Here is a 14,923-nt window from a genome sequence, read left to right as displayed (position 1 = left end):
TACAGCGTGAGCAGGGAAGGGTCAGTGAGACAGGGAAACAGAATCCAAAGCAGGGTCCAGGCTCTGAACTGTCCGCACAGAGCCCAACATGGGGCTCAAACTCACGAACAGTGAGATCATGACCTGAGCCAAAGTCAGACACTTAACTGACTGACCCACTTAGGCCCCCTCTGAAAATATTTTAAATCAACCTTCCAAGAATAATTGTCTTAAATCAAGGATATGTGCACAAGTCTTCTCTGTAACTAGACCATTAACTCATTAAAGCTTTAAATTATACCCAGCTACTCAACTATAGGACTAAAAGAGAACAAAACATGAAAATGTAACCTACATAATTATGTATCAAAATATGAATGCCTTAAGGAGAAGAACTGTATGCATTTTTTACATCTTGTTATATACTCCATCATTCAAAGTATGGCATACCCTGCATAAAATTAGATGTCCAAGTATCTGAATAAAATATTAATGGAGACAAAATATAATTACATTTATCTTAATCTTTTCTCGTGAATAATAAATCACTGCCTACCACATAAAAATATTAATATATAATCTAAGGATCCAGATGCTTCCGTATGTACCATACCCAGGCATAGAACTGAGAGGAAAAGAATAAGGAACACTATTCGTTCAACAATTTCTAAGAATCTACTGCTAGCTGTGAAGAATATCAAGTTCTGAAAGACACTGACTGCCCCTTGCCTTCCAGAAGCTTTTAAAGTAGAAGAAAAGAACTCATTTACCCAAGACTGACTGCATGCTTGGCTTTGTGCTAAGAGGTTTCAGGATTACAAGCAGTCCTACGACAAAATGTGGCAGCCTTCTTTGGAGGGGAGAGAGGCAGTGCCTTAAGAAAACCCTGAATCTGGAGTGTGGAGAGATCATTTCTAACTTTAGTGGAGGAAGAAGCAGACGGTTAAGGATGACTTTGCTGTAGTACTGAACTAGAAGAAGTAGCATTTCAATGGATAAATGTAGTAGTAAAACAAAAGCCAAATTGTATCAAGGAAATGAGATTAGAGGAAAAGTCTGGAAATGAGCCTGTAGTACAGTCTTTTTAAACTTTTTACACAACTTTGTTTTCCGTTTATTTCAAATCTTCATACTTAATGACTTTACAAACACACCTATTTTAAAAGCAACCCCTCCCCATCCTCAGTACCCTCTAAAACTTTTACCCTGCTTATTTTTTCTTTAGCATCTAAATGATGTTTTTTAAATCCCTTCTTTGCTTTACCTTTCCCTTCTTCTCCCATCTAACCCCACCAAGTAGCCTATCTTAACAACCCACTAATATTCTTTGGTACTTTCTCCATGCTTATAATCCCATACAGGTGTCATATGCACATACATACACAAGCTTTTTGTAATAATTTATATTTTCAAACCTATTAGTTTTTTTTAAAAATAGACTAATTACAGAATATATGTTCATGGGGAGCAGGCTCAAAAAAAAAGGAAAAACAAAAAATAACCTATAGATGGCTCTTGCCAACATTTATGGACATATGCATCCAATCTTTTCTATGATATATATACATTTCTATGCATATGTACTTGTAAATATCTTTCTTGATAAAGATGAGACCTTTTTGTACTATCTTAGTATCCTTTTTCCACTTTATAGATCTTATCACTCAGGATTAACTGAAATCATCTTTCACCAGTTAACTGAATATATTTTTGATTAAAAAGATGAAAAAAGTATTCTTTTCAAAAAAGATGAATCATTTAATTGTGTGATTTCTCTCTTCAGAGAGAGATTAAAAAAGCATTTTATAAGGGTGAAACAAAGTCCAATAGATGCAAATACAGCCAACTTCTAAACTTCCTGTTTGCTCATTAAATTTACTTAGCAGTAAGAAAAAAGCTTAGTATCACTTCACATCCATTAGGATAGTTATTGTCATAAGACGGAAAATAAAAGTGTTGACAGGGATGTGACCAAACTGGAACCCTCATGTATTACTGGTAGAAATGTACAATGGGGCTAGAGAAAACAGTCTGGCAGTTCCTCAAAAAGTTAAAACCAAATTATCATATGATCCAGCAATTCCACTCCTAGGCAAATACCCAAAAGAATTGAGAGCAAAGACTCAGATATCTGTAAATGAATATTCATAACAGCGTTATTCACAAGAGCCAAAAGGTGGAAACAAGAATCCATCGACAGATGAATGGATAAACAAACACACAACCACATCCACAAGATTATTATTCAGCCATGAAAAAGGAATGAAATTTTGATACACAGTACAATATGGATAAACTTTAGAAACACATTAAGTAAAATAAAGCAGATGCTAAATCACCAACACTATATGATTTTCCCTTACATGAAGTACTTGAAATGAGCAAATTCATATAGAGAAAAGCAGAATTTACCAGAGGTTGGAGATAGGGAGGAATGGAAGTTATTATTCAATGGGTACAGGATTCTCCTTGGGATGACAAAAATGTTTCGGAAATTAATACTGGTGATAGCTGCACAACACTGTGAGTGTACCATAACCCCACTGAAAATACACTCAAATATGGTTAAAATGGTAAAATTTTGGTTATGTATAGTTTACCTACCTGTCCCCATCCTCCCAAAAAGCCTAAGGGGCCCATTTCACAGTCAGCTAAATACTAGTCATAAAGGTCATGATCTCTACTCTCACAATTCACAACCGCACTCTAATTCCACTCTAGACTACCATGAAGGATGGCAAAATATCACAAATCCCCTCACAGTCTCTCTGGTTAGAATGCTGTTCCATGTATCAAGCCTATGAATGCAGAAGGAAACAGCCAGCATGATGAGAGCGCTTGAGCCAATGAATCAGGAGGTGCTAAAGCAGGCAAACATCCTCAAGAAGCTGGCAGTGAGAACCCAGAGCAGTCTACAAATAATGCCTCATACAACAGAAGTTAAGGTAACTCCTTCAACACATACGCTAAGTTACAAAAGTTCTGAGTACAAGTTTAGTAAGAATAGCCTCTTAATAGTAAGCACTTGGGTTCTTATGATGGACAGTAGGCACTAAGTCCACAGGTGATTAACTTCTGAATCTCCATTCAGTTAATGTTATGTAATCAAGACAAAGTTTTAAGAACTGAGAATTCGGGGCGCCTTGGTGGCTCAGTCGGTTAAGCCTCCGACTTCGGCTCAGGTCAGATCTCACATTCGTGAGTTCAAGCCCCGCATCAGGCTCTGTGCTTACAGCTAGCTCAGAGCCTGGAGCCTGCTTCTAGTTCTGTGTCTCCTCCTCTCTCTGCCCCTCCCCCTATCTCATGCTCTGTCTCCCTCTGTATCAAAAATAAATAAACCATTAAAAAAAAGAACTGAGAATTCATAAATAAGAGTAAGAGATCCCCCACCTTTAAGGAACTTAAGTCTAGCCGGAGTTGTAAGACATCTATACAAAAATTCAATTCAATAAACACTATTTAGCACCTTACATTCAACGACCTGGCTGCAATCAGGTGTCAGCCATTATGCTAAACTCTGGGTAGTCACAATTAAGATTAAGATATAATCTTCTGGGGGCGGGGGCACCTGGGTGGCTCAGGTGGTTGAGCATCAGACTTCAGCTCAGGTCATGATCTCACATTCATGGGTTGCAGTCCTGCATCAGGCTCTGTGCTGACAGCTCACAGCCTGGAGCCTGTGTCTCCCTCTCTCTCTGCCCCTCCCCTGCTCATGCTCCATCTCGGTCTCAAAAAGAAATAAATCCTAAAAAAAAAAAAAAAAAAAAAAAAGTAAAAAGAGACACAATCTCCTAGAGAGGTGCCTGAGTGGCTCAGAGCCAATTGAGTGTCTGACCTCGGCTAAGGTCATAATCTCACGGTTCATGGGCTCAAGACCCACATCAGGCTCTGAGCTGAGCTGTAAGCTCAGAGCCTGAAGCCTGTTTTGGATTCTGTGTCTCCCTCCCTCTCTCGCTGCTCCTCCCCAGCTCAAACTCCCTCTCCCTCTCTCTCTCTCTCCCTCCCTCTGTCCCAAAAATAAACATTAAAAATTTTTTTAAAATACAATCTTCTAGGGGCACTTGGGTGGCTCAGTCAGTTGAGCATCCGGCTCAGGTCAGGATCTCACGGTTCATGGGTTTGAGCCCCACATCAGGCTCTGTGCTGACAGCTCAGAGCCTGGAGCCTGCTTCAGTTCTGTGTCGCCCTCTCTGTCTGAACGTCCCCTGCGTTGTGCTGTCTCTCTCTGTCTCTCAAAAATAAATGAAAAACAGAAAAAAAAGGAGTCAACACTCATAAAATGTATCGTAATAAATACATACAAACTCTATAGTGCACAGTACCAAAAAAAGTACTCAAAAATAATTTAAGTTTAAATAGAAAGTCTCATTAAATCTAATATTGGGTTACCTGGATGATTCAGTTGGTTAAGATCAGCTCAGGTTATGATCTCATAATCGGGAGATTAGAGCCCCACTTGGGGCTCTGTGCTAGGTGTAGAACCTCCTTAAAATTCTCTCTCTCCTGCTCACATACATGCACTCACTCATTTTTTTCTCTCTCTCAAAAACCCTAGTATTAAGTGTTGGAATTTAGAGTCAACATTCACTGAAGCACTGGGGCCTGCCTGGTCCCTCAGCCTCTCAAAGGGAAAATTTCTTGACAAATACTAATAAAAAAAATTGCATATTGAGTAGGAAGCATTAATTTCAATTTATAATCTAATGGGATGATGAGCTCACAGATGGTCATATGATAAAGGCCATAAGAAAAATAAATATGTGGCACCTGCATGGCTCAGTTGGCTAAGCATCTCTGACTTCAGCTCAGGTCATGATTTCACAGTTTATGAGTTCAAGCCCCGCACTGGGCTCTGTGCTGACAGCTCAGAGCCTGGAGCCTGCTTCAGATTCTGTGTCTCCCTCTCTCTCCTTCAAAACTAAGCATTATATTGGGGCTCCTGGGTGGTGGCTCAGTCGATTAAGCTTCCTGACTTCTGCTCAGGTCATGATCTCCCAATTCATGGGTTCAGGCCCCACATCGGGCTCTGTGCTGAGAGCTTAAGAGTCTGGAGCCTGCTTCGGATTCTGTGTCTCCCCCTCTCTCTGCTCCTCCCATGCTCATGCTCATGGTCTGTCTCTCAATAATAAACGTTTAAAAAAATTTTTTTAACTAAACATTAAAAATTTAAAAGAAAGAGGGGCGCCTGGGTGGCTCAGTCGGTTAAGCGTCCGGCTTCAGCTCAGGTCATGATCTCGCGGTTCGTGGGTTCGAGCCCCGCATCAGGCTCTGTGCTGACAGCTAGCTCAGAGCCTGGAGCCTGTTTCAGATTCTGTATCTCCCTCTCTCTGACCTTCCCTGCTCGCGCTGTGTCTCTCTGTCTCTCAAAAATAAATTAAAAAAAAAAAATTTAAAAGAAAGAAAGAAATGCAAAGGGTTTTAAGATGGGCTCAAGGAAGGAAACATAATGAGTGAGAAGAAGAAAAAAGATCAGGAAATATTTATAAGATGGGTGTTCAAAATGGCTCTTAAAAGAGGAACAGATAAAAGTGAGGAAATCATGTCAATCTCTAATTAGGATAAGGTCGTTGAAGGCAGAAATTTGCCTTACCCCGCACTAAGCATATGCCTGCACCTACAAAAGTGCTTTAAAAAAAAAGTATGAGGAATTCATATTAGTAAGACATAAAAGCAAGAACTGTTTAGTCTAATAGGCAATGTAACTAAGGCCAGCAGATCTTTACTATATTCTTGTTATCATCACAAAATAGGATACATAAAAACCCCATTATATCCCTCCATGAAAGAAAGCCGGGTAGCTGGGGAACAAAGGGGGGAGGTGGAACTACTATGCACAACTTTATTTACTCAGCATAACTTTCTGTATCCTTTGACTTTTGTGGCATGAGACAGTATTATCTATTCAAGAAAATTAATAAAATTTAGCTTTTAAGAGTGTCGCCTACGTGGCTCAGTCAATTGAGCATCTGAGTCTTGACTTTGGCTCATGTCATGGGTATCACAGTTCATGAGTTCAAGCCCTGCATCAGGCTCTGTGCTGACAGTACCTGTGGAGCCTGCCTGGGATTCTCCTTCCATCTCTCTCTCTGCTATTCTCCCACTTACTCTCTCCCCTCACCCTCTCAAAATAAACTCAAAAAATATTAACTTTTAAGAATCTGCATGGTAAGATAGTAAATCTAATAGTAATTTGGAGAAAGCACTGGCATAGGAAGAAGAAAAAGGAGTTCACTTCAGAGGCTCTAACAACAGGTAAGGCAAATAATAATAAAAGCCTGAATTAATCTGGAGAAAACAGAAAATGGCTGAAAGAAGCTCAAAAATACAGCTGTCAATGGAATCTGACAGTGAATGTCTGGAGTAACATAAAGACCCACACTATAAATACAATTACCTTTACTAAATGTATTTTTCTATTATAAAAGCAACATATGCAGAGCATATAGTAAATATAAAGAACTATCCTTATTTCTAAACTCTTTAGCAACCATTATTAACATCTACATGTATTTTCTTCCTATATGTAGGTTTTGAGACTTTTTTTAAACAGCTTGAGATATAACTCACATACCATACAACTCAAATACTTGAAATGTGCAATTCAATGGCTGTCATTATATTCAGAGTTGTGCATCAATCTCCACAATCAATTTTAGATCATTTCATCACTCCCACAAAAAAAAAAAAAAAACAAAAAAAAACAAAAAAAACCACCCTATCACTGACCCTGCCCACTCCCCACTCCCTCCAGCCCATGGCAACCATTAATCTACATTCTGTCTCTGGACTGGCCTATTCTGGACATTTCATATAAATGGAATCATACAGAATGTGGTCTTTTATGACTGGCTTCTTTCATTTAACATGTTTGCAAGGTTTATACATGTTGGAGAATATATCAGTACACCATTTCTTTTTATTACTGAATAATATTCCACTGTGTTTTTTTATACAACCGTAATCATTCCAGATACATAATTTTGTGTTCAGCATTTTCCATGTCATCAATGATTCATATAATCCATACTTAATGACAAGTATAGTGCCCATCAAACAGCTGTACCACAGTTTACTTAACCATTTTTTAAAGTTTATTTATTTGTTGAGGGGGAAGGAGGGAGAAGAAGGTGGGGAGGGGAGGCGAGGGGAAGGGAGAGAGAGGGGATGGGGAGGAGGAGAGGGAGGAAAGGGAGAGAGAATCCCAAGTAGACGCCACACTATCAGCACAGACCTCCATGCAGGGCTTAGAACTCCGAAACCTGGAGATCAATACCTGATTGGAAGTCAGCCACTTAACCTACTAAGCCACCCAGGTGCTGCTATTTAATCATTATTGTTGGCCATCTGAACTCTTTCCAGTCTTCTCTATTGTAAACAAATTCTCCTAAATGCAAATAATAGTTCTTTTCTGAATGATCTTCTGGATCCCGAGAAATGCCTCTCTCAGAAACTGCGCTTCTTAATGAGATCTGCTACAGAGAACAAAGGTGACATTCTTCCAGGGAAAATTCAGGATTTCATCCATCCCAAATCCAGGTAAAGAGCAGATGCTAAATAAAAGCTACCCATGGCTGAAAAGGATGCCTCAAAAATACCTGATTAAGTAAAGCATGGGAATCTTGATCTTGGCGTTGTAAATTCAAGCTCCACATTAGGAGCTTACTTAAAAAACCACCAAAAAAAAAAAAAAAAAAGAAAAAAGAATGAAAACTCATCATTTTAAAGTCCCTGACATAGTTAAACATTAAGTAGGCTGACTTTTCCATCAGAAATGTACATGGATAGAGGCACCTGGAGGGCATCTGACTTTGGCTCAGCTCATAATACTGCGGTTCCTGAGTTCGAGCCCCACATCAAGCTCACTGCTCTCACCCTGTCAGAGTGGACCCCGCTTCAGATCTTGTCCCCTTCTCTCTGCCCCTCCCCCACTTGCACTCTCCCAGAAAATATTTAAAAAGAAAAATAAAAAAAGGAACATGGATGGTAAAAAGGTAAACACTTTGTCCAAATGTGATGCCTACTACTGGGCAGCTTCAAAGAATCAGACGACATTTTGCTCTCCATAGCAGGATGAAAGAAAATAAATATGAATGATTACAACAGTAAAAATGTTCTTAGGCTTGTTATCATATGACAATAAATAAAATCCAACTGGTAGAAAGAGGAGGAAGAGGACACCTGTATAGTCCACAAGGTCCTCACCAGCAATTAACATACTGGCTTCCCCTAAAACATTGTCACTGCCTGCTGCTTCTCATTCGTTAACCAACGTTAACCAATGCAAACAATCTAAAAAATTACAATTTTAAAATTTGAAACTAGCTTTAGTATTGCTAATCCCCACCAAATAAGATCCCTTAGAATCTGGTCTAAAAATAAAACTGTGTGTCAACTGTTCCTCAAGAAAAACTATGTACACTGATTGGAATGTGAAGCAATTAACACACTTTGTGAGTGATTTGCCAAAGAGACTTCAGATAGCCTGGGCCAAAACCAAAAACAAAGAAACAACACCCACTTGACATTTTCCTTGGTTAAACTGAGATTTTAGGAGCAATTTTAGAAGAAAGGCTAACAGATCTGAAGTTAAACACGAAAATCACTGAAAGGAACTCAAGTATCCTAGGAGAAATGAAGGAATAAAATGATTCAACCACAGTAAAAAGAAAAGATGAAAACTTTAATATGTAATTAAGGAACTTTTACTCAAGTTTTAAGGCAAGAATACCTAGTCATTACAATTGTGAGGATAATTGTGAGCAAGGTAGTTTAGCCTTACACTAAAAATACTCAATTGTAACACAAACATCCAGTGTTACATTTAGCACCTAGTCAGTCTAGCAATAGGAATTTTAAACCATCCATAAACACTCATATACGTAGAAAATAAGGTAACCTAAAATTCTACACCATCTCATCCTAAATAAGCCCAATATTCCTTGGTTTTCCAATTAATTTAATCAAGGTAGCAATTTTCCAGCTATAGTTTTAAGGAAATGACTTCCGAGATCTGTACAACTTGAAAAAAAAAACCTTGCAAGCTCCATTTTGTGGTTTCATAACCCCCTACTGTCACACAGTCCACTGCCTTTCAAAAGCAATACTTAAAATTCTCTTCTGCAAGTCAACATTAAGGCATGCTGTTTGGTTAACAAGCTCCTCCCAAGATCAGGATTATTATGTATGGCCTATTATGTTCCTAACATGCAAACAAAAGCACTCCCTCATGTAACATTTTTCTATTTTTAGGCAGTAGGTTACTAACAAAGTTTTATCTGAAACTAAAATGTAGTAGAATCATATATTTACTACTAACAAACTACCTGAGATACTAATTTAAAGTTATTAATTGTATTTTCCATTTAATAAGTAACTAGTGCTTACAAAAAAGCCAAATTTAATTTCTAAGAAGTTGTTTAATCTTCAGAGCAAACCACCTACTTTGGATTTCACAAATGGCATGTTTTAAACTAACTACAACGAGTTTCAGAGCAGGAGTTGACCCATACTTGATGTTTAATTACCCACTCTCCATTTCATCATTTAGATATTTTTCATAGCAAATGACCAGCTTAATGTTTCCCTGTTTTCTTCTGCTACACCAAATCCCAAAAAACATGTTCTAATGTATTTCACTCAAGCCTTCTACTTTAAAGGCTTACACTTTTCAACTGACAAGAGTTTTAACAAGGCTAAGCAACTGCACTACAATTTTTAATTACACACACCACATACCTAAAAGATAAGCTTTCCCAGCAGAAACAGTAACAGGTTTATTTTCCGAAGTATCCAGTGTTCAACTGGGTCAGATGTTTCTGTTGCAGTTTAAACAGCTTAGCCCTTGAAGTGATAAGGGTGAAAACAAGCCAAAAGTATCTTAATGTTCTTCAGTGGCATATAATCATCATAACCTTAAACAGACTTAGGAACTGCAAGCTGAAGTCTGTTAAGACCATAATAATCACTTTAGCATAAACATTAATCACAACAATACAGTGATTTTGGATAAATTATGTTTAGACTTAAAGATTTTATAACAAAACTGGAAATCAATGCAAATAAAATTTACTATTAACAACGCACTTAATAAATTAAAAATACTTGCACTCGACACTTTTCAGCTGTTTTATATAATCTTCCAATTTCCACATGACTGGGAGCGTGGTTTTTATTGCCAACAGACATTTAAAATGCAGTATTAGCAGCGTGCACTACATGTATAAAGTCAACATTCTTGTGAGCAAGTAAAACCTCAGAATAATCTTTTGCAGGAAGACCTTGGAATAGGGGTTCCGTTCACTCACCACTGTGTAAGTGCAAAACATTTGACATAAAGCACTTACCCACTTACAATGGGTTTAGCAAAGTGAGTCTTTTCAATTACTATCAGCTTCAAGGCAGAAAATTACTTGTCAGAAAGAAAAAAACAGCAAAACTCTTAAAATAACCCAAATTATATCAACTCGTTCACTCTGGAACAAAGATCCTTCACAATCTAGCCAAATATTCTTTAAGACACCCATCTCTCACCACTTCCTTCCTGCGCCCTAGATTATCTGCTACGCCCCAAATTCATCCCAACTCCAGCATGCCTCTAGGCCTTTGTACCGGCGGCTTCCTCTCTCCCCTCCTCCTCACCTGGTGAACCCTTGACTGAGCAGTCCAAAACTGGCCTCCAAATTCCCTCCAGTGTTCAAGCTACCTCAACTCCTCCAGGCAAAACTAGCTGTTCCAAATTCCCACAACACTTGCGAGGTCCATTCTTATCACAGCGCATTGTTTTCACACCTTGGGAGCGAATGAAGAGCAGGCTCCCTCCACCCAGTCCACAGAGGACAAGGCCGGCACAAACACTCAATGAGCGTGAGCTGAATTCATCCCTGCTTAGATTATCTGGCCCTCTAGAACGCGGTCACATCTCAAGGAGACATGGGGGATAGTAACATTCTTTCTACCCGAGAAATGAAGAGCAGAGGGCACACCCAGAGCCCTGGAAAGAGAACAATGAATGAACGCAGCCGCCTCTCCTCTCATGAGGTCCAAACTCCTCTTTCTGGGCATCGACTAGCCCTGCAGAACCTCTGCAGCTGCACAACTGAAGCGTCCAGGCGGCTCTCTCTTCACACAAAAGACAGCCCTGGATCTTCACTGCAAAGCATCCCAGGGCCCGACTTCAGCATACGCATCCCAAACCTTTCATTAGTAACCCACGGAATCCCGAAACCCAAGGCGAGGCCCTTATGCCTTTGTGGTGGGGCACTGACCCACTTCCGCCTCTCGTCCCCCTTTCTTCTCGTCCTCTTGGTAAGGGTGTCACTTGAGTGACGGGCTCTGAGTGAAGATGCAAGCCCGGGACCCCTCGGCGCCCGTGAAGAAAAGGAATTCGTCCATCTGAATGACAACACGGTTAGGGGGCAATTCTGGGCAGATTCCCCCACTGCCAAAATATAAGGAATGTGCACCGAGTACAGGGGTGGCGCTAGCACGTTTTCCCGAAACACAAGGAAATATGAGTGGGGATGTGGAAACTCGGCTTGCCGGCCATGACACCGGGCCCCAGGGCTCCCGGCCGCCCAGCGCCTCCCGGGGTGACAGCGGCCCGGCCCAGGCCCTCGACCTGGCAGCCGTGGGGTCGCTCCATCAACGCTGCCAGGCCGGGCCACCGAGGAAACCGGCCCCTTCAAGCCCCGCCGCCCAGCTCCCTCGGCATCCAGGGCCCGGCTCCACCGCCTACCTGAAGGAGCCGAACCGCCTCCGCGTCCCGTCGTCGGGCGGCAGCGTCTGGTCCGCTCCTCCTCCCCGCGGCGGGTGAGGGAGCGGGAGGCGGTCACATTCGGCGCGTCCCCAGCCCAGGGGACGGGGCCCCGGGCAGGCCCCGCATCTTCGCAATCGCGCTCCGTGCCTTGGGGCACACGCCCCAAAGCCCGGCCAGCTGGCCCTCTTCCGGGCCCAAGGAGAGCGGCAGGAAAAGCCTTCCTGTCTCACGCTCGTCCTCGTCTTACTCCCGCCATCTAAGATGGCGGCCCCAACGCCCGCGACGAAGAGACTGTCGGGCGGCCCCGGCAAACGAGCCCTCCACTCGGTGCTCCTCCTCCCGACCTGCGGCGCCACCAGCTCTCTGCTTCTGCGTGAGCCCGCCTGGCAGCGGACTTCAAATTTGGCTCGGGCATCTATCACTCTAGCCTGAACTCAGGCCCCGCCTCCCGGGGAAGGGGCGTGGCCTCGCGATCTCGTTGGTCGCCATTTCGGAAGAGTGGAGGGGGAAGGGCGGGTACTGGCCGACGCCCGGGGGAGGGGGTTGGCAATCGAGAAGTGGTGGGTTTGGTCTCCCCGAAAGGGTCTGAGGGCTAGCGGGAGGGGAGGCTACCTTGCCAGCATCACGAGGGCCCGGAGATAACCAGATGTACGGGAGGACACAGCATACTGTGTACAACTTTGCTGCGTCCTCTCGGTAGTCTGGTAGTCCGGCACGTCGAATCTAGACTCAGCCACTTAACCAGTTGTGTGGGAAAGTCTCTCGAGTTTTCTAAGCCTCAGTTTCCTCATCTGTAGATTGGGGTCCTTTTTCCCATTAGGTTGGCAAAAAGTTAAAAAAAAAACTGATAATAGCTAATCTAGTCCAAAGTATACGAAAACCTGTTCTGTACCCTACTGGCAGAAAAGGTTATGGGGAGGACAATTTGGCATTACCCACTGACTTTTTTTTTTTTAATGTGTATAACCCTCCTGCCAGCAATTCCACCTTTAGGCACTTAATTTTAGAGATATGTGTTCACACAGGCACAAAGAGGCATGTACTAAGGTGTTTATTGTGTTATTTGCATTTAGAGATACTCTGAGAAAGCTGTGGGTTCATTAAGTAGAGAACTTTAAACAGCCTTCCATTCACAGTATGGGATATTACCCATCATGAGCAAGATCTGTGTACTGACGTGTTTTTTAATCGAAGACCTCACATTTTTAAGTAGAACATTATGGTAGGATCTTATTTCAAATACAGGCATACAAAATATTGGGATATCATATGCAGCCCTCATTTATTTAAATTTTTAGAAGACTGTTGTGTACCACACATTGTTCTGGGTATTGAGATATCAACCATCAAAAGCCCTGCCTTCTAGTGATGAGAGACCAGAAGAAAGGAGAAATAATAAATTCATGTAGGAACATGTGCGTTAGATAGAAAAACAAAGATGAAGCAAGATGAGATATGACAACTATATGAGGACCAACATGAAAATAAATGCAGAGAAAAGAGTGGAGAGTTATGTATGCGTGTGTGTGTTTAATAGGAGTGATAAGGGGCACCTGGGTGGCACAGTCGGTTAAGCATCTGATTTTGGCTCAGGTCATGGTCTCACAGTTCATGAGTTCAAGCCCCATGTTGGGCTCTGTCCTGACAGTTCAGAACCTGGAGCCTGCTTCAAATTCTGGGTCTCCCCCTCTCTCTGCCCCTCCTCCACTAGCACTCTGTTTCTCTCTGTCTGTCTCTCTCCTTCTCAAAAAATGAATAAACATTAAAATTTTTTAAATAATAATAGTAATAACAATAATCTCTAGGTCACAGGATTAAATGAGAGAAAACATGGAAAGCACTTAGCACAGAGCCTGGGGGTTGAGACTTCAGTACCTGGAACCTGATTGCCTCGTTTTAAATTTGGACTCTGCAACATCCTCATCTGTGACCAGGACCAGTCATTTAAAGCTTAGTTCCTCAGTTTCCTCATCTGTAACGAAAACATGATAGTGTCCGCCTCTCAGAGTTGTAAAGATTTCATGGGTTTTAGATATGAAGCACTTGGAACAGTGCCTAGCTCATGTTAAACGTTATAGAAGTGTTAGCTGTAATTATTATAGCTATCTCTTATCATAATATTACCACTCGGGGTAGAGCCGCAAACCACACGTGCTGACCCCCAGGCCATTTCTTCCTTCAGCAGCCCCCAGTGGGTGTTTGCCCAGCACGTCACAGCTCAGGGAACCTGTGCTTGAGTGGCTATTTCATTTTTTTTTAAATAGTTTATTGAGGTGAAATTCACATAATATAAAGTTGACCATTTCAAAGTGAACAATTCAGCAGCATTCAGTATGTTCACAAGTGTTGTGCAACCACCACCTCTACTTCCAAAATATCTCTATAACTCCATAGTAAACCCCCTTCCCTATGAAGCAGTTTCTCCCCCTCCCATTCCCACATCGCCCTTGACAACCACCAATATGCATTCTATAACCCAGGATTTATGTTTTCTGGATATTTCATATAACGTGATCATTTGTGTCTGGTTGTTGGATGTTTGTTTGTTTGTTTGTTTGTTTTTAAGAGAGAGCATGGGTGGAAGTAGTGGGGGTAGAAAGAGAGAGAATCTTAAGCAGGCCCCATGCCCAGCTCAGAGCCTGACATAGGGCTGAGTGTCACAACCATGAGATCATGACTTAAGCCAAAGTCAAGAGTCAGACACTTAACCAACTGAGCCACCCAGGAGCCTCTGGGCTCCTGTCCCTTCTTTTTACTTAGCATAACATTTTCAAGGTTCATCCACATGGCAGCATGTATCAGATTTCATTTCTTTTTATGACTAAATAATATTCCACCATATGTATTTACAATTGGTTGATGAATATTTGAAATGTGTCTATCATTAGGCTATTGTGAATAGTGCGGCTGTGAGTGTGCATATATACCTATTGTTGGAGTACCTATTTTCAGTTCTTTCAGGCATATATCTAAGAGTAGAATTGCCAGCATCATCTTACATCCTGCCAGGTTGCATGTCCTCTACCTTAGAACTCTCTGGCTTGGTGGTAGGAAAGGTTAAAAGAGCTAGAAAAAATGGACATGCCATAATCTCAGATCAAACAGAGGAGAGAAAGAATGGGTATCATGAATGGGGGAGGCTAACATGGAAACTTACCTGGGTGTTGGAATGTTCTATTTAATTTGGGA

General features: G+C 41.5%; 1 protein-coding gene across 4 annotated transcripts in view; it reads right to left on the bottom strand.

Annotated features, from left to right (window-relative positions):
• RAF1 (Raf-1 proto-oncogene, serine/threonine kinase) overlaps positions 1-12,128 on the bottom strand; it is an 81,460-nt gene extending 69,332 nt beyond the window's left edge. Inside the window, exons 1-2 of one of the 4 annotated variants that reach the window (XM_029917287.1) lie at positions 11,714-12,127; positions 9,715-9,819 (exon numbers count right to left, since the gene is read on the bottom strand). The gene's annotated coding sequence lies outside the window, so the exon portion shown is untranslated. Of the gene's footprint in view, positions 1-9,714; positions 9,820-11,713 lie in introns of all 4 variants that reach the window. The other 3 variants (XM_029917289.1, XM_029917286.1, XM_029917288.1) reach the window with 3 other exon arrangements.
• Between the last annotated feature and the right edge of the window lie 2,795 nt (positions 12,129-14,923).

Source organism: Suricata suricatta, chromosome 12 (genome assembly GCF_006229205.1).
Source record: "Suricata suricatta isolate VVHF042 chromosome 12, meerkat_22Aug2017_6uvM2_HiC, whole genome shotgun sequence".
NCBI lineage: Eukaryota > Metazoa > Chordata > Mammalia > Carnivora > Herpestidae > Suricata > Suricata suricatta.
The sequence above is the reverse complement of the archived record's forward strand: the minus strand, read 5'-3'. Positions and strand labels throughout refer to the sequence as shown.